General features: G+C 46.4%; 1 long non-coding RNA gene across 1 annotated transcript in view; it reads right to left on the reverse strand.

Moving 5' to 3' along the window:
* Positions 1-20,110, reverse strand: part of LOC138567337 (uncharacterized) — a 132,373-nt gene that overhangs the window by 68,389 nt on the left and 43,874 nt on the right. The gene's annotated exons all lie outside the window — the stretch shown is intronic.

Consider the following 20,110-nt stretch of genomic DNA (forward strand, 5'->3'; position numbering starts at 1 on the left):
CTAGATCTGGTCTCCCTAGGTCTGGGACCCAGTTCGATTCTCAGCCCTCTGTGCACCTCTTCAAGGTGATGTGAAATGACTATGTGTCTCAATTGTATCTGGTAGTAGACCACCTTTGCCTCTGAGAATGCACTCCCCGTTGCAACATTTGTTTCACTTGACGTCTGGTTTGCGGAGAACGGCTCGTTTTCCCACCATGGTTGAATGCCCATTGTCTAGTTCGGCTGCATCACGTCGTTGTGCAACATAAAATGCAAGTGTGTGTTTGTGAAATGCTGTGCAGAGCTGCAAATATTCTTTATGACTAACACTGCAAGGTCGTGGTCTCACTAGTGATGTCAGCACAGTGGCTTCTCAGTGGTGCACTTGGAGATCGTCTGAAAAATTAGTGACTTCGAACATTCCTGTGAGACTGAGCAATAACACTGTTTCCTTCCCTCCACTCCTCCTCACCTCTGGGTTCAATGAAGTCTGTCGCGGGTTCTGTTTCTTTCTACTTTCGGAGTTTCTTAGTCTCCTTCCCTTTTTTATCCTTCTTATGATGTAAATAAGGACGTGGCTTCCCAGAGGCCGCCGTGACAGGAAGAGAACCTGGTCCTGGGGGGCCTCCCAGGAGCCAGTCCTCGATTCCAGGGAGAAAGCTGGCTGGCAGAAAAAACCCTGTATAGAAGATGTTAGTCCTTGGAGACGATGACTTGACTCTAGCAAGATGTTGCTGTCCAATAAGATTCGTGAAGTCAGTTGAAACTCTGCTGATTCAGATAGGAAAACAAACTGTTCCCTTCCTGCCTGACAGGATCTGTAATAAGTACAATGTTTGGAGTCGCCGGAGGGGCTGCCTTGCTTCCAGGAAATGAACGGCTCGGCAGGATGATAATGAGCGGTGGAGCAAATGCTAATGGACCTCGCTGGATACGAGGTTGTAAATTCTAATTCTGAAAATGGGAAACCCGTCCACAGAAAGGAGCACAAAAGGAATACACAAGAGGTACGGAAGGCAGAAGGTAAGTAAGAATGAACAAAGTAGGGGCCAACATATAATCTAACCGTGTGTACAAATTATGTGGGGCCGAGTAATGTGAGTAATCTCTATCATATGGGTGGTGTAGCCTCCACATGTCTTCTAGCTTAAAGTATCTCAATAGGGTATTCAAGGTTTTGGCTGCAGGGGTGGGTTTGTCTAATTTCCTGTCTGACCTGTCAACCCTGGGATCCAGCGTACAGTTAAAGTCGCCTCCCCATATGACCGCACCCCCCAGGTATGGACTTATTTTACTATATACGGTCTTAAAGTCGGCCACAGTATCTTGGTTAGGGGCATATGTATTAATAATACACACTTCTCTGTTTTCTATCAGTCCCCGTAACACTACCATCCTCCCGGCCGACGATCTCGCAGATTGTAATAACTGAAAGGGGGCATGTGGTGCTACCCAGGTGATTACCCCTCTGGCATATGCCGAATTCGTTGCCCCCACGGTGGTTCCTTTCCATTTCTTCCTTATCACCTCCTGTTTTTCCTTCATTAGATGGGTTTCTTGTAGTAGAGCAATATCTATTTTCTGCCTCCTCAGGTAAATCATGATCTTATTTCTCTTCAGGTAGCTGTTGAGCCCCCTGACATTCCAGGTAACTATCTTAAGGTCTCCCATCTTTCATCCATACCCAGTCCCGCCACTGTGCCCCTTAATCTCCTGTATCTTGCGCAGCGGCGTGTGGACGTAAACTCGTTCCCTAACTAAAATCACTGCACACCCTCCAACTGTCATGACCTACAAAACACGCCCCTTTTGGACTTCCTGGTCCTTGTCTCAACGGGGCTTACACTCCCTGGTACTCCCAACATGGCCGTCCACTGTGAAACACCTTCCTCGCTCTACACGTTGGACGTAGCGTATTCTATTTATTGACCACGCCTCCCGCGGCTCCACGCATCTCAATGCTATTGCAAAGTAGCGACCAGACGTGTGCTCCGTAGCTCGCGGTATTGTTTCCCTTGGTTCTTTCCCAGCCAACCCCATTCGTAGTCCCTTTCCTTCCTTTCTTGATTCCTGGACTTGTGTGCTGAGTAGCACACTCTGTAAATTTCCCGGATTCCTGGATCTTTGCATCCCAGAACTTTGAACGCACGCTGGAGTCGGAAGAGACCCGTGCAGCCTTATTCAAGACCCGATCCGCCCGCAAGAAGGGATCGACCAAGAAATCCAGCAAGGATCGAACTCAGGTGAGAAGGGGGGAACTCCTTGACAGTTTAAGACGCCAACCGACCGAACTCGATATTGACATGGAAGCGGCCGTCCAGGACCTGATGCGTGGCATGCAAGAGCTATCAACCGAGGTGCAGAATCTAAAAGCGGAAAACGCCGCTCTCAAACAATTAGTTCTTTCCCGTGATTCTGCCACAAAAGAAAGTGTGTTGCTGGGCGGCATAGTGGACAAATACGATGGGTCGGCAAAAACCCTTCGTGGATTCCTGGATTCATGTTTGGTCCACTTTACTTTTAAGCCCTACTACTTTTCGACTCCCAGGGCTAAGGTGGGGTTCATAATTTCCCACCTTTCAGGAAACGCCTTAACCTGGGCTATGCCCCTCGTCAGTTCCGGCGATACTCTCCTAGATGACTATGATGGGTTCATACAAGCCCTTAAGACCATGTTTGACCGTCCAGAGCAGGTCTATAGTGCCCAGGAACGCCTGTTAGACTTTCAGCAAGGATCCCAGGATATGCTCACCTATGTAACCCGATTCAAGTAATTAGTCAAGGAAGCGGATTGGTCCCCTGAGGCGAGTTTTACCCTTTTCAGGAGAGGAATGAATGAGGAGATTAAGGATGAGTTGGCCAGAGTGGCTCGCCCAAACTCATTCCAGGCACTAATGGACCTTGCCATGCAAATAGATTTCCGTATCCAGGAAAGGAAGGCAGAGAAGAAGAAATCCAGAGGTAATCCTCCGAAAGTGTCCTTTGAGAGTACCACCAAGGACACAAACCCAAGCTCAGTCTCTGAACCAGAACCCATGCAGATAGGAGCCTTCCGTGGACCTATATCCCTGCCAGAAAGGATGAGAAGGATTCATACGGGGTTGTGCATGTATTGTGCCTCAGACAAACACTTGGTTAGGGAGTGTCCTCTAGCCCCTCCTCAGCGTTCAGGAAACGCCAGCTCCCGATCCTAGATGGAGCAGAGCTTCAGGAGAGAGATGTTTGCTCCACATCAATTCCATCCTTGAACTCTCCTGGACAAAACAATTTGGTGATACTACAGGCCTTCCTATTGCCCTCCAAGAATAAGACCTATCCCATTCTGGCCTTGGTTGACTGCAGAGCTATGGGAATTTTCATTGATCAAGATTGGGTTGTTAGTCATCATATTCCATACGAGACACGAAGCACCATGCAGCCGGTGGAAGCAATCGACGGAAGACCCCTCACTTCAGGACCCATAAGCCTGCAGACAAAAGAGATCCAGCTTTCTATAAACCATCACCAAGAGCGGATTACATTCGACATCATTAAGTTAGCTCATAACCCCATGATATTGGGTATGCCCTGGTCACAGAAGCACAATCCGTATATCAATTGGACAGCAGGGTCACTATTCCTAGGCTCAGAGGTTTGTCTGTCCCACTGTCTATTCCTGGATCCCTCCTCGACACCCCCTAAAGAACCACCAAGAGACCAACAAACACCCCTCTTTGTTTCCAATATCATACAAGTCCCAGTGGCCTATCAGGGAATTGCTGATGTATTTTCAACTTCCATAGTCCAAGCCTTACCCCCTCACAGACCTGAAGACTGCGCCATAGATACAGATCCCTCAGCAGTGATTCCCTTTGGCAGAATGTTCATCCTTTCCGAACCTGAGAAAAAGGCCCTCCGAGAATATCCGGATACCAAGTTTGAAAACGGCCCCATAATACCCTCAAAATCTCCAGCAGGTCCTTTGTTCCCAAGAAGGACACCAAGGAACTCAGACCTTGCCTCGACTATCGTGGCTTAAATCAATGCACCCTCAAAGATCGGTACCCACTGCCTCTGATCTCGGATATCCTAGAAGCTGTGAGAGGCACCGTAATATTCACAAAGTTGGATCTCCGGGGTGCCTATCATTTGATCCGTGTCCGGGAAGGAGACAAATGGAAAACAGCCTTTAGAACACCCTTTGGTCCCTATGAATATCTAGTCATGCCCTTTGGACTAGCTAATGCCCCCGCAGTTTTTCACCGTTTTATGGATAGGGTGTTTTCTGACATGTTATTCCTCTTCGTCATTGTTTATCTGGACGACATATTGATCTTTTCCAAGGATCCCCTAAAGCATGAAGAACATGTAAAGGCAGTATTACAACGACTCCGTGAACACAAACTTTTAGCCAAACCCGAAAAATGCTTGTTTCACGTTACTTCTGTTCACTACCTAGGATTCATCCTTAGCCCAGAAGGAATTGGTATGGACCCTTCAAAAGGTAAAAGCCATACTGGCATGGCCCGCTCCCACGTCCGTGAAACAAGTTCAATCCTTCCTGGGGCATGCCAACTTTTACCGGAAGTTCATATCTACCTTTTCCGAGATCGTTCAGCCGATTGTTGCTCTCTTGAAGAAAGACACCCCTTGTATCTGGTCTACATCGCAAGATAAGGCATTCCAACGTTTAAAGACAGAGTTCACGCAAGCCCCCATCTTGGCCCAACCTGACATAAATCGACCATTCCTAGTGGAAACGGATGCCTCTAACTACGCCATAGGAGTGGTCTGGAAGCAGGAACTTGAGGACAAACTGGAACACCCCATTGCTTACCTTTCACGAACCCTGACTCCCAGTGAGGAACATTACTGCGAAAAGGAACTGTTAGCCATCCGCCAAGCCTTCACTGAATGGTGACATCTACTTCTGGGTGCTAGATATCCAGTTCAGGTCCGAACGGACCATCGGAATCTTTAAATTTTACAGTCATTGGAGTGTAGGAACAGTCGTCAGGCACGTTGGGCTTACTTCTTTGCCCAGTACCAGTTCCACATCACTCATGTTCCCGGATCACAAAACCTGATTGCTGACGCCTAATCTCGACGTCCTGACTATGTAACTACTGAAGATAGGGCCTATCCTAAGATGTTTCCCTACACGATCTTTGTAGCTCAAGCAGTCAATCACCTGGAAGAAATTTGAGTGCAAACCCAATCCTCTGATCTCTGGAAGGATATTTCAAGGAAAAATCAATGGAACCTAAGAGTTAAGGAAGGATATTTATTCAAGGACAATGTACTGGTCATTCCTACACAGAAATTACAACAAAGAATAATAAACCTCTGTCATGATACCCTTCACTCCGGACATCGTGGCATAACAAATACCCTCCGTCTCATACAAATAAAGTTTTGGTGGCCTGGAATGAAGGCTAACTTACAGCAGTACATCAAAGTTTGTACTAACTGTAGTCAAAATAAACATGATAACAAGAGACCGGCGGGCCTTCTACTTCAACCTACACTGCCAACAAGGCCATGGGAATTCATTGCTACAGACTTCATTGTGGAATTACCACCTTCCCGAGGATACACGACCATCATGGTTACCATAGACTTGTTCACTCATATGGCTCATTTTACACCCCTGTGTAAGCTACCATCCACGTTCGAGCTTGCTGGAATCTTCCTGGAACACATATTCCGTTTGCATGGACTTCCTTCCAAGATCATATCTGATCGAGGACCTCAATACGTCTCTCAATTCTGGAAACATCTCTGTCGCATTTTGGGAATCCAACGTGCCCTCTCATCTGGTTATGATCCCCAAACCAACGGGGCCACAGAACGTGATAATCAGACCTTGGAGCAGTATCTTCGCTGTTTCGCCACCAAGGTTCAGGATGACTGGCCGCTCCTGATACCCGTGGCTGAATTCGCATACAACAATTCCGATTATTCAGCACTTAAGACCAGTCCCTTTTATTGTAGCCAAGGTTTCCATCCATCGGTTCTACCCTCTCTTCTCCCTCATCCTACACCAGTACCTACTGTTGACTCCTGGATAGAAACCCTCATCAACGTACACCAGGAGGCCAAAGAAAACTTAGAGAAGGCCAGACCACAGACTAAGAGGTATGCGGATTCCAAAAGAAGACCAGGCCCTTCTTATGCAATTGGTGATCAAGTCTGGTTGTCCTCGAAATTACTACCCCGACATCTACGGCCTTACAAGTTGGCTCCTCGGTACTATGGTCCATTTCCCATCAAGGAAATTATCAATCCAGTTTCATACCGGATCAGACTACCAGACTCCTGGAAGAAAATTCACCCAGTATTTCAAACATCCTTATTAAAACCCTACACCCAATCCTCCCGGAAATCCTGCCGACCTCCTCCTCTGCTGGTTGACAACCAATTGGAATATGAAGTATCCCGAATAGGTAATTCCAGGTATAAACGGGGTCAGCTTCAATACTTGGTTGAATGGAAAGGATATCCTCCTAGTGAAAGAACATGGGAACCACTTTCTAATCTCAAGGCCCCTCGACTGCTCAGAAGATTTCACCTTATACACTCGGGCAAACCCAGAGGAACGGGTCTTCGGAGGAGGCATGCTGTCATGACCTACAGAACACGCCCCTTTTGGACTTCCTGGTCCTTGTCTCAACGGGGCTTACACTCCCTGGTACTCCCAACATGGCCGTCCACTGTGAAACACCTTCCTTGCTCTACACGTTGGACGTAGCGTATTCCATTTATTGACTGCGGCTCCGCGCGTCTCAATGCTATTGCGAAGTAGCGACCAGACGTGTGCTCCGTAGCTCGCGGTATTGTTTCCCTTGGTTCTTTCCCAGCCAACCCCATTCCTAGTCCCTTTTCTTCCTTTCTTGATTCCTGGACTCGTGTGCTGAGTAGCGCACTCTGTAAATTTCCCGGATTCCTGGATCTTTGCATCCCGGAACTTTGAACGCACGCTGGAGTCGGGAGAGACTCGTGCAGCCTTATTCAAGACCCGATCCGTCCGCAAGAAGGCATCGACCAACAAATCCAGCAAGGATCGTACTCAGGTGAGAAGGGGGGGAACTCCTTGACACCAACTCCCCTCCTACCCCCCATCCTTCCCATTCCCAACTGTTGCCCAGCTCCATCCCTAGATCTCAGGCTATCCCGCATTTAGTCCTTTCTCGGTGGTGCCGGTACCAGGAACACAGCAGGGGATTACCACACTAACGGTAACCCAATTAAACTATCTATAGGGGTATAAGAGTGAATCCATTGTGTCTCCTGCAATTTTGCACCATTACTCTATGCCGGCTCACATCTACATGCTCAACACATAGCTTATTTTTCTTTCCGGCCAACATTGCCCTATCTTATATTCAAGTCCCAATGTCACATTTTATACACCACCTCGGCTTCTGGAATCGCTGCCTCACTTATCCGTTCCGCCCTCCGTCTGGCTGTCTGTTCCTGACAGACAATTCTGGGCATCCAACCACTCCATCACATCCTCAGGGGTCTCAAAGAACATGGCCCTGTTCTTGTGAAACACTTTCAGTTTCGCCGGGTACATCAGCATGTATCTATAGCCTGCCTCGCATAGTCTCTTCTTCACTGTCCCATTGTTCAGTCGCCGTCTCTGTACCAGAAGTGTATAGTCTGGGTATGCCGTAATAGATGCGGAAGCCCTTTGTATTGTGTCCCCTTTCCGGAAGTGTTCCAGGATTTTCTCCCTGTCTCGGTAATTCATTATTTTGGCAATTATTGTTCTCGGGAGGGGGGGGGCCTGGCGGTGGTTTCCTTCTCAGGGCTCTGTGGCTCTCTCCGCCGCAAACCCTTGGGTGAGCGCCCCTACTCCTATTTCTTGCAGCAACATAGTCTCATTGTAGTCCGTTGGGTTAGGTCCTTCCTCTCCCTCTGGAAGCCCCACAATACGTATGTTATTGCTCCGGGCGTGCCCTTCGGCTTCCTCTGCTCTATTTTCTAGGTTGCTTACTTGTTGCCTCAGTATGTGTATCTATGCGGTGTGAGATGCACATGCAGCTGTGTTTCAGGTCACTTCCTTCACCAGCTCGCCTGTGCGTTCCGCTATTGTTCGCACGTCTTGTCTAAGTAGGTTGACATCCACCTGCGCTGCGCCAACTTTGAGTTCCAGTGTTGCCTTCAGCTCGGCCATGGCTGCCTCTAGTTTAGTTTCCCACATTACTTTCAAGTCTGCAATCGCCTCCAGCATCTGCTGATCATTGCGTGCTGAGGTTGTGTCTATTTGTGGGTTCCTTTCGTTACTTCTAGCACCGTCCTTTGGCTGTGGTGTCCTTGCGAATTCCTCCGTTGTGGGTTGCTTCACTTTTGTCTTGGGCAGCTTGGACGCCATCACAGTGTCACTATATGCCTCAGTTCAAGATGGCTGGGGTCCAGCTTTCCAACACTATTGCATGCGCTGGTGCAACCGGTGCTGGGGTCTGTATGGGGGCCTCCAGCTACGCATGCTTTGTATCTTGCTGGTGCTGCCTAGTCACCTGGCATCAGATGGCTACAGATCCTCAGTCATTGTCTTTGCAGCCCAGAACCACTATACGCACTTGGCGGGGGCTGTACAAATGGTGGCTTAGTTGTATAGTGCTGTTATAGATATTTAGCACATATACTCTCCTTAGTACGTCGCTGGCCAACATCTAGCACATAAATTGAAGTGCTCCAGCGATATCCTCTGGCCGCTGCCCAACTGCCCTCACAGTTGCCTTTATATGCGTTGAATAGTCATGTTACTGGGGTTTACTTTGAGATATAGTCCTCAAGGTGTGCCATGCGTGTGGTCATCACAGTTAGGGGTTCCGTGAGCTTCCACCAATTGCACCTCTCACCAAAGCTGCTGCTTGCGCCTTCTTATCCATTGCTGCGTTCTCATCATGTTCGCTGTGCTCCAGAGTTCCAACGTTCCTGTGTGTGTTTCAGCATTTACTTTGTTGCATATGTGGGTGCCTCTTGACATCTCACCGCGGCCACATCTGTACTTTCAAGGCAGTGCCCTATGTATCAGGTCTCAGTCCCAGCATGAGCCCCAGCTCCATCATGTTCCAGGAGGGGTCCAGGGGCTCCCTAAGATTCCAAGGAGCGGCAGGGGGAGGATGCCCTCATTGTTAATGAATTAGGTACATCCGAAATAGGGCCCTCACTCCTTACCTCTCACTGCTGCCGACATGTCTGCCCATCGGTCTCCCAGCACACAAATTACACCCTGCAGCTCGGTCTCTCCCCAGTCCGCTCTTCCTGCAGTCACTCACCTAGCCCCTGCCCCTCTCCCCTCCTGCACCCTCACTTCACCTGCACTCTCTCCTCTTTCCCTGCACTTCCCTTCCCACCCTAGCACTTCGCATTTCACGCAAACTGGCACTCCGCCCCCTCACACTTCTTGTTACTACACTTGCACAATCCGAAAGTCACAAGGCCTAGTCAGACATTGTTATCTTTCTCCCTTGACCCTCCCCCCCTCTTTTTTGTCTTGTGGCATTTTGAAATGCCATTTGTTGTGCCTTACACATATCCAATAAATAAAATTGTAATTGTGGGTACATATTTTGTGAATTTTATTGGCAGAAGTGTACGTTTTTGAATGGTCAGACACTCCTTTTCATATTACATGTATGGGTCATATCATAAAAGTTCAATTACATTTCCTTTCAAATACAGAAAACAACATTCCTAGATGTGAACCAAAGGACATCTTGTGCGAAAGACTTTGAACCTAATTAAAAAAAAGACCAGAATAACGGAATCAGCGACTACAGAAGAAACCCATTCATGTAAAATCGCACCATCAGGTTGCGAGGAAGCAATTGAGACTTGTAGTTCCTGTTCAATTTCCGAATATGTTACTTCACAATTAAATAGTGGCGATAGTTGCATAGCATAAAATTATGAGGGAGTTTGCGCACCAGAGGATTTTGTGGGTATTCCTGCTACCGGGATTGATTTTGACGATGAACTCTTTGAAAACGTCCAGATGGAATCCAAGTTAAGAAATTACGATGCGCTTGTAGATGATTGTGAAGATGACATTTAGTGAGTAAGGAGAGATTTTGGACGACATCAATTTTCCAGAAGGAGAAACAACTGAAATTGACTGTGGGCCTCATTACGACCCCGGCGCTAAACCATGGTGCTATTAGCACCATGGTCCATGCCGGGGTCCGCCATGGTGAATGGCGGAATTACAGCCCCATTCCAAGGTTGGCGGGGCGGTAATTCCCCATTCACCATGGGCCCTTCCCCATTCCTATTTTTGCCCCATAGGGCTCATTGGGAATGGGGTAGGCGCTAAGTACGGTGCCGCAAATTGCGGCACCATACTTAGCACCAAGGTCCCTTTGCGGCACCCTACTTTAACGGCTGGTAAAACCAGCCGTTAAGGTTGGGTCCCGCAAAGGGACCTCGTAATCAGGCGTTAAGGGTTTAACGGCGCTGACCCCTTTTACGGCGCCGTTAAACCCTTAACGCCAGGGTCGTAATGAGGCCCTGTGTCCCTCAGGAAATTAATCCAGGAACTGAACACATTCACTCTGGTACAACCACATCACTTGCGGCTGCTGTTTTGATGATCTGTTGTCTACTGATTAAGTTTAAGGTGCCAGATGAGGCAATTTCAGATATTCTAACGGTAATTGGTATGCTTCTGCCTCAAGTTCACTGCATGAGCAAATCTTTGTACCACTGTAGAAGGATTTAGCTAACAATCTGATCCCTACAGTTCACTATTATTGTTCTTCATGTTATACCAGAGTTAAAAAGAGTACTCAATAATGTACTAGTCACGTTTACGGGAAAATCGTGACAGGATCTGGTGCTATGTCCTATTTTGTACAGCTATCAATTATTGCTCAGTTGCAAAGTCTCTGGAAAAGAAATGATTTTTCAGAGTATGTTAGAACACATTGATTCCAACATTACTCTGAAAACGTAGGAAATATTAGTGATATTTACGACAGGCTGCTTTACAAAGAGATGTATAAAAAAGGCATTCTAAGTGACAAAAATAATTTGTCATTCTCAATCAATACAGACGGGGTACCCATTTTCAAGTCTTCAAATGTAAGCATGTGGCCTGTTTATATGTTAATAAATGAGCTGCCAATAGCCACAAGGAAAAAAAAGACAAAGTATTGCTCTATGGGGTATGTATTTCCCCAGGCAAACCTCCAATCTGGTCATTTCTGCAACATTTGTATGAGGAACTTGAGTTACTTGAGTTGCTTGAAAAGGGTTATGAATTTCATGATGTCAATGGACCTTTCATTTCAAGGTTTGCCCTGTTAAAATGCACTTGTGATTTACCAGCAAGGGCTTTAGTTTATAACGGTGTACAATTTAATGGGTACTGCCGCTGTTGGCATTGCCTACAAAAAGGGAAGCGTTATATATTTCCTTATGATGAAAGTAATCCTAAAGGGAACCAAACAATGAGAAGCATGACCCAATGTCGTAGGCCGTAGGGCATGCAGTCAAAAGCCTAGGCCTTCAGCACACCCACCGCAACAATGCATGTCTGACTCTGAATTTGGATGATGGTGGTGCTTCCATAGTGTGGTGTTTGCAGATAGGTTGGAGTAGGGCCAATGTTGCTTACAGTATGTAGGTAGGATGGCAGTGACAGAATACTTTGTGAATGGAAGTGGGTACGGCCATAGTATGTATGAATAGTTACATGGCGCTGCACAGGTGGGGTAGGAGTGCTGGTGGCAGTGGTCTGTATGTGGATTGTCGTACTTGGTGACATGGTGACATGCATGGTGGCATTACGTTGCGGTGGTTGTGTTTAAGGCCTAGACTATTGGGTGCATGCCCGAAGGCCGTAGGCTGTAGGCCATGCACTGAAGAGCCTAGGGCTTGAGCACACTCACGGCAGTAATGCATTTGTGACTCTGCATCAGTTAGAGGGTGGTGACTTGTACGGAATGGGTGTGGAGCACATTTAAAGACGCAACAGAGCAGCAGAAGTGAGCTGGCATGCATGTACGTTTGGTTGCGCAGGTGAGGTCACTGTTAGAACATGGTAAAGTTTTTCATGTGTGGTTGGAGATGGTGCAGTGAAAAGTCATGCAATGTGGGCACTGGGTGCAGTGTTTGCATACTGTCAGTATGGAAGAGGGTTTGGTTGAAGTGCTGCTTATATGTGCTTGGGTAGTGTGCAATGTTGTGAACATTTTGTGGTTAGGTTAGCAGTGACACAATACCTTCTGAGTGGAAGTGGGTAAGACCATACTATGTGAATGAAACGGCATAGGTGTGCTGGAAACCGTGTAATGTTTGAAGAATATGGTAAGTGTTGCATTTAACTCTGTGTAGCTCCATTGTGGTGCGAAGGTTGGGTAGGAGTGCTGGTGCCACTGGTGCATATGTGCATAGTGGTAGGTGGTGACAAGCTGACATGTATGGTTGCATTATGGTGCGGGTAATGTGTGCAAGCAGCACATCCACTGAGCAATGCAAGTTTGACAGTGCATCAGGCACAGGGTGGTGAGCTTTGGAGAATGGGTGTGGAGCACATTGTAGACGTGCTGCAGCAGCACAAGTGAGTTGAAAAGTGATTATAGTGTGTTCCATGGTTGTGTGATAGTTGCAAATAGAGCGCACTACCTGGAACATGAATTATTAGGGAATGTCTAAATTAATTTTACAATTTATAAAGTAATTAAAAAACTGGGAGGCCATTGCAAGTATATTGTAGAGACTGAAACCATTTCAATAGCTTAAATGCTTAGCTAATTGGTACTCCCATGCATTCAATGATGATATACAAGAAGTATCATATCATGACTATTTGACTATTCCGTATATATTTATGTTTAACACATTGTACAGGGATTGAACCCAGCTACTGCAGAGCATCATTTAACTAATGGAATGGGGACATGAAATTTAAGGTAACCCTATGCATTTGTAATTGCAACTAAAGGATAAAATCAAACTTACATGCATGGACTAAATTTTGTCTTATTTGCACATTTTTTCCCCATACTTTTCTTTTCATTTTGGTTTTTATTGTGGTTTATTCAAAATTATGTTCTCTCAACCCTATGAATCCTCCCCTTCACCAACCCTTGTTTCTCTGTGGATAATTTTTTATATATGGATGTGAATCAACATTCCACACCTCCCGTATTATTTTATACATGGTACAATCCATCAATATGGATCATTGCATTTCATAATGATTATGTTGTATGTATTATGTTATTGGACTGATGTCTATCTTTGATTAATGCAAACAGATTGTGTAATATATAGTAACAAGGCCATGATTTCAGAAAGGCTGTAAGTTGAGCCGAAACACGTGTCATCATTAAGGGCAACTTTTTCAAAAATAAAATGACAACTTGCTATTAAAACCTGGATTTGGCACTGTCTTCTATTTGAGTATTTTTTGGAGTAATCGCTACAGTATTTGGTGTGTGGCAGGAGATGGTGCAGTGAGAAGTTGGTAGTGTGGACACAGGGTGCAGTGTTTACGTAATGTGAGTATGGAAGAGGGTATGGTTGGAGTGCAGCTAATATGTGCTTGATTGGTGTGCTGTGTGCAGATTTATTGAAGTTGCCCAATGTTGTGAAGCTGTTGTGGTTAGGTTGCCAGTGATACAAAACTACTCTGCATCAGTTAGAGGGTGGTGACTTGTACGGAATGGGTGTGGAGCACATTTCAGCCGCAATAGGGCAGCAGAAGTGAGCTGCCATGAGTGTACATTTGGTTTCGCAGGTGAGGTCACTGTTAAAACATGGTAACGTTTTTCATGTGTGGTTGGAGATGGTGGAGTGAAAGGTCACACAGTGTGGGCACTGGGTGCAGTGTTTACATACTGTCAGTATGGAAGAGGGTATGGTTGAAGTGTATCTGATATGTGCTTGGATAGTGTGCTGTGTGCAGATTGCTTGGAGTAGGGGCAATGTTGTGAACATTTTGTGGTTAGGTTGGCAGTGACACAATACTTTCTGAGTGGAAGTGGGTAAGACCATACTATGTGAATGAACGGGCATAGGTGTGCCAGAGACAGTGTAATGTTTGTAGAATATGGTAACTGTTGCATTTAACGCTGTGTAGCTCCATTGCGGTGCGCAGGTTGGGTAGAAGTGCTGGTGCCAGTGGTGCATATGTGCATAATAGTGGTAATTGGTGACATGTATGGTTGCATTATGGTGCGAGTAATCTGTGCAAGGAGCACACCCACTGCAGCAATGCAGGTTTGATAGTGCATCAGGTACAGGGTGGTGAGCTTTGCAGAATGAGTGTGGAGCACATTGTAGACGTGCTGCAGCAGCACAAGTGAGTTGAAAAGAATTTATTGTGTGTTCCATGGTTATGGTGATAGTTGCAACATGTTACAGTATTTGGTGTGCAGGAAGAGATGGTGCAGTGAGAAGTTCTGCAGTGTGGACACAGGCTGCAGTGTTTATGTAATGCGAGTATGGAAGAGGGTATGGTTGAAGTGCAGCTAATATGTGCTTGGTTAGTGTGCTGTGTGCAGATTTATTGAAGTTGTCCCAATGTAGTGAAGCTGTTGTGCTTAGGTTGCCAGTGACATAATACTTTGTGGATGGCAGTGGGTAAGGGTGGTGCAGGCTGTGGTATGTATATGGATTCTGCTAATTGTGACACATTTGGTGACATGGTGACATGAAAGGTGGCATTACGTTGCAGTGGATGTGTTTAAGGCCTAGACTATTGGGTGCTGGGCCGAAGGCCATAGGCCGTAGTCCATGCACTCAAGAGCCTAGGGCTTCAGCACACCCACAGCAGTGATGCATTGGTGACCCTGCATCAGTTAGAGGGTGGCGACTTGTACGGAATGGTTGTGGAGCACATTGCAGACGCTGTGAGAAAATGTGCAGTGTGGCCACAGGGTGTAGTGTTTATATAATGTGAGTATGGAAGCGGGTATTGTTGAAGTACAGCATATATGTGCTTGGTTAGTGTGCTGTGTGCAGATTTATTGAAGTAGGCCCAATGTTGTGAAGCGGTTGTGCTTAGGTTGCCAGTAACACAAGACTGGATAGGGGTGGTGCAGGCTGTGGTATGTTTGTGGATTCTGCTAATTGTGACACGTTTTTGTGAATGGATGTTCTGTGGTGTGGGGGAGTTGGGTAGAAGTGCCAGAACGTATGTTACGTTTGTGCATAATGTTAGTTGCCCACATGATTGCATGCATGTATCCATAGTGTTGTGGTGGGCAAGGGCTGCAATGTTGTGTGCATGGCCAAAGGTGTGCTGGGTGCACGGCAGGATCTTTGGTGATGCTGCAATCGTGCATTCGTTAGCAGAAGTTTCTGGTGGAGGGGATTGGAATCCAACGGAACGTGCACTGACAGTGCTTAACAGTAAATATGGAGTGGTGTACAGAAATGATAGTGTGCAATGCAGAGGTTATGTATGTGATTGCTGCATGCGTGTTTGATCATTTGACAGCACCCAATGAGGGAACCCCACAAAAATGCCACTGTAAAGGGAAGAAGTATTGTGTCTGCTTTACTGGGCTGTGGCCCTCATTGTAGATGGGAAAGCGCACGTGGCACATCCTGCATTATGAGCATGCTGGCCATGGAAATGGAATTGGGAAAAATAGACAATTAGGTGTTTAGGGTGTGGTTGACAGGATGTAGCGGTACCATATCTTCCCAATACTGTCTCGTGAGTTTGGTGGAGATGGAGAGACGCGCAGTGCTTAATGTCGGTGATACCTTTGTGCGCCATCTGCACAGGTGTTGTCTGCAAGGAGGCGTTGCTGGTAATTTCGGGTTGGAAGGAGTGGACGATTTTTGGGCTGTCAGGGTGACTGCAATTTTGGCGGGATGGTTCGGCTTTGCAGATATGTGGCCTCCGTCACGAACATAGACTTTGGTGCACTATGGAAGTCTTCATTTGGGTTACATGTCATGTGGACGTTTAATCCGTCACTTGAAGAGGTTGCTGAATGCACTGATGCAGATTTTTCCAACTGCCAAGGTCGTTTACTCACGCATAACACCAAGAGTAGTATGGGCCCATGCCAGTGCAATTTGTCCTCAGCCAGAGGTCGGAAGGTGTGTTATAAACAGAAGCATGTGTGAATTTATGCAGACTGCTGGCATGTTCTCCACCCACTATGAGATCATGAGGTGGCATAATATGCAGTGGTTCCGTAGAAATGTCATTTATTTGAGCGCCATTGGCAACGCCGTTTTCTTTTACACTGTGCAAGAAGCATTGACCAGAATGTGGTAAAAGTGTGAGGAGAGACAAACAGAAACGCATATAAAGAGAAAAAACAAAAAAAGTTGCTCAAAGGCACGTAAAAAAAACAAAGAAACATCATACCTCCACGATGAAAGACTCAATCCCCTACCCAGCTTGATATTGCTTCCACCGCCACCCCCCCTCACTATCACAAAAAGGTAACGGATTCCGCGGTAATTTCAAGATCACACGTCACACATCCTGGATGGCCATGTGGATGTATTCGGATGGAGAAATTGTGCATACTTTTACTGAAGTTTGCAGTGGACATGCTTTGCATGACACTTGTACTATAAATGTGTAACAGTACATTTGAAGTGTTGTACAGGAGTGACAGTGTTGGATGATGGCGGCTTCGATGTGATTGGTGGATGCGTGTGTGTCTATTTACGCGTAACCCAATAAGGTAGTGCTGCAGAGAAGATAGTGGAAAGGGAAGAAGGACTGCTCCAGTTTTACAGGGGTGCAGCCCGGTACTTTGGGAGGCACACGTGCCACAATCTGCCCTTCCCACCATGTTGCCCAATTGAAATGTGACTGTGGGGAATTGTCCGATCAGGTGATTTGGGTGTGCGGCAATAGGAAGAAGGACTCCTGCTTAACACGGACCCGGCCTTCACCGTACTTCGGGAATCACACGTGCCTCATTCTGCGCTTCTCGCCATGCGGGCATATGGAAATGGGACTGTAGGGTTTGTATTATCAAGTGCTCAGGGTGTGCGTCACAGAAAAGCTCACCAATAGGAAGAAGGAGTCCTCCTGCTTCACTAGGTCGCGGACCTTGCGCTAGTTCAGAAAGCACACATGCAACATGCTGCCCTTCTAGGCATGCTGGCCAATGGGAATGTGACTGTGGGGATTATCCAATTAGCTGCTTAGGTTCCGCTTCACAGGAAGGGGCGGTAACATTTTATTACATTTCTTCGAGCACTTAGACTGGCAGTAATGGAGAGACACAGAGTGCTGTTACTGGGTGATGCATTTGTGGTACACTTGCACAGGTATGCCCAGGAAAGAGACTTGCATGGCAATTTCAGGTTGGAAGGAGTGGAGGCATTGTGGTGCGCTGCCAATGTCTGCAATGTCGTCATTGTCCTTGACTTTTGCAAAGAAGTGGTCACTTTCGCGCCTTTTCATGTTGTTGTGGTATAGTAGGGAGCTCAGCATTTGGGTTACGTGCATTGTTCATATGTGTTGCATCAACTCAAGAGATTGATGAAAGCAATGAAGTGTTTTTTTCCCACTGTGAAAATTCTATTCTCATCTATACCACCAAGAAGAGGGTGGGACTGTTCTAATGCAGTTTGTTCACAGCCAGAGGGCAGAAGGTGCATCATCATTGGAAGGATGGCTTCTTTTTTGTGCGATTCTGCAATGTTCTTCTGCAACAATGACATCATTGATTCTCAAAATGCAGACTTATTCCATGATAATGGCATTTCTTTGTCCAACATTGGCAATGGTATTTTGTTGCTCTATCTACAAGATGCGTTGAAGAGCTTACTGTAAGAATGCGCGGAGTACAGAAAAAGAAAAATCTCTATAAAAAGGGAAAATACTTTTCTTATCCTTACCATTAAGAAGAGTATGCGACGAGTATGTATGAAGAGTATGAACAAACAATGCAGTTTGTTCAGAGAGAGGGTGTAAGGTGTATCATCAATGGAAGCACGTCAACTTTTTTGTACGTTGCTGCAATGTTCTTCTGCAACAATTACATAATTGATTCGAAAAATGCAGACTTATTCCATGACAATGGCATTTCTTTGTCCAATATTGGCAATGGTATTTTGTTGTTCTATCTACAGGATGCAGTGAAGAGCTTACTGTAAGAATGGGTAGAGTGCAGAAAAATTAAAATCTCTATAAAAACCACAAAAAGAGTTTTTCGTTAAAGGCATCTAAAAAAAACAAAACCACAAAAGGCTGTTTTTAGAGCCACCACTGCATATGAAATCTGCTGTCCTGGTTGTAATGTATTCCGTCATGCCCGCAGACAGCACGAAAAGTACATGGACAGCGCGTTACATTCGGGATGCCACATGCCACATCCGGGCCATTTGCAGAATGGCACGCATGGAAGTGGGTCTATGGAAGCTAAGAGATTGTGCAATAAGGCTTCTGGGTGTGGTGTGAGCAAGAATGTGTAGGAAGCTTAACGTTTGCAAAATAGTCACCAATGAAATATTATAGCACTGTATATAATCTTGCTAGCAGGTAATTGCAATAGCTACTGCAAAGGGTGGGCAGGGATTTGGACACGCATTGCGAATGAAAGCCGCTGACTGCAACTCGCTCCCAATACCCACTGTGTTCCTTTCTTCTTGCCTGTGAACAAAGGGCTACTCTACAGGTTGCTATGAACAGTACAATACTACATCAAATGTAGATATCCAACGTCTGATGCACTAGTCCTAAACAGCTTGTGCAGTGGCGCTGCCATATGTCTGAATGGTTCACCACGGGTAATGTGTTCTCGCAGATATTGATCTACAGCATATTGTATGACATGTATTACACCACAAACCTGCTATTTGTACGTCTTCAAATATAGCAATCTGTGCATCGAAGCAAAAGTACTGTCACTTGATGGCATGACATTAGCCGTATCTGTAGCATTCATGGAGATGAGTACATTTTGCCACATAGGAATACTTTTCATCAGGAGACACACAGGTTCATTAGGCAGAGGAACAAGACAGGTGTTCAGGCAGCTGCACGCGGCCACAGTACCATTGCAACCGGCACTCATAATCTTTGAGATCCTAAGATTTTGTTGTTTACTTAGCTGTGCTTACATTTAACTGTCTGTGAGTTAGCAAGCAGCAACCCCGTTCATATTATCCAGACTCACTACGGACTGTCATATGTGTAATGCAATCTTATATGCACCTGTACAAACCACAGTGAGCAACTTGCTACGTAACATCAGGGTGCTAAGTGCAGAGACGGTGTCTCAGTTTCACGGGTCATGAAAGGGCAAGTAGGTCATCAATCAAACCAGTGGGCCATTTAACATGCCCAGGGCCTCATCCCGACTCGGGCGTTAAGGGGTTTACGGCGCTGTAAACGGCGCCGACCCTTAACGCCTGATTACAAGGTTCCCTTTGCGGGATGGCTGTTTAACGGCTGCTTTTTGCAGCCGTTAAAAGCCATGCCGCAAAGGGACCTTGGCGATAATTACGGCACCGTAATTTACAGTGCCGTAATTATCGCCTTTCCCCATTCCCATTATGCCCTATGGGGCAAAAATGGGAATGGGGAAGGGGCCATTGGTGAATGGGGAATTACTGCCCCACTCACCTTGGAATGGGGCGGTAATTCCGCCATCCACCATGGCGGAATTGCACCCTTAGCGGCATTGACCATGGTGCTAATAGCACCATGGCCCTCTGCCAAGGTTGTAATGAGGCCCCCAGTGTACACTGGAGTATCCTGCTCCTTTCTCCCAATGGGCCTCAGGCAGCCAGGCTTGACGCAGCCATAAATTGGTAGCTTTGCAACACGAAATCCATAGGCGGCAGGACTGTTTGAAATGCTGTAGCCTGTCGAATGAATTGGTAGGGATGGCGACAGGGGCGGCATTACCAGGAGACAGAGAATGACATAGGCATATGTATAGCTGTGCAACCAACAGACGTCTGGTGCCACGACTAATTAAATGTGAATGAGAAGATGAGGACATGAGACCAGTACTGTAGTCCTACGGACACTTTCATTGTGGTTGGACACACGCCGAGCAGGTGCACTCTCAGTAGGAAACCTCCATTTTGCTTACCTGCGGGCATCTCGGGCAGCACTGTGCGCTACAGAGTCACAATACAATTACAGCACCAAAGCAACAACAATGCACACACTGACAGTTTACGTGTGCATGTTTAAT

The sequence above is a fragment of the Ambystoma mexicanum genome, chromosome 2p (assembly GCF_040938575.1).
Source record: "Ambystoma mexicanum isolate Mex_15411 chromosome 2p, UKY_AmexF1_1, whole genome shotgun sequence".
Classification (NCBI taxonomy): Eukaryota; Metazoa; Chordata; class Amphibia; order Caudata; family Ambystomatidae; genus Ambystoma; species Ambystoma mexicanum.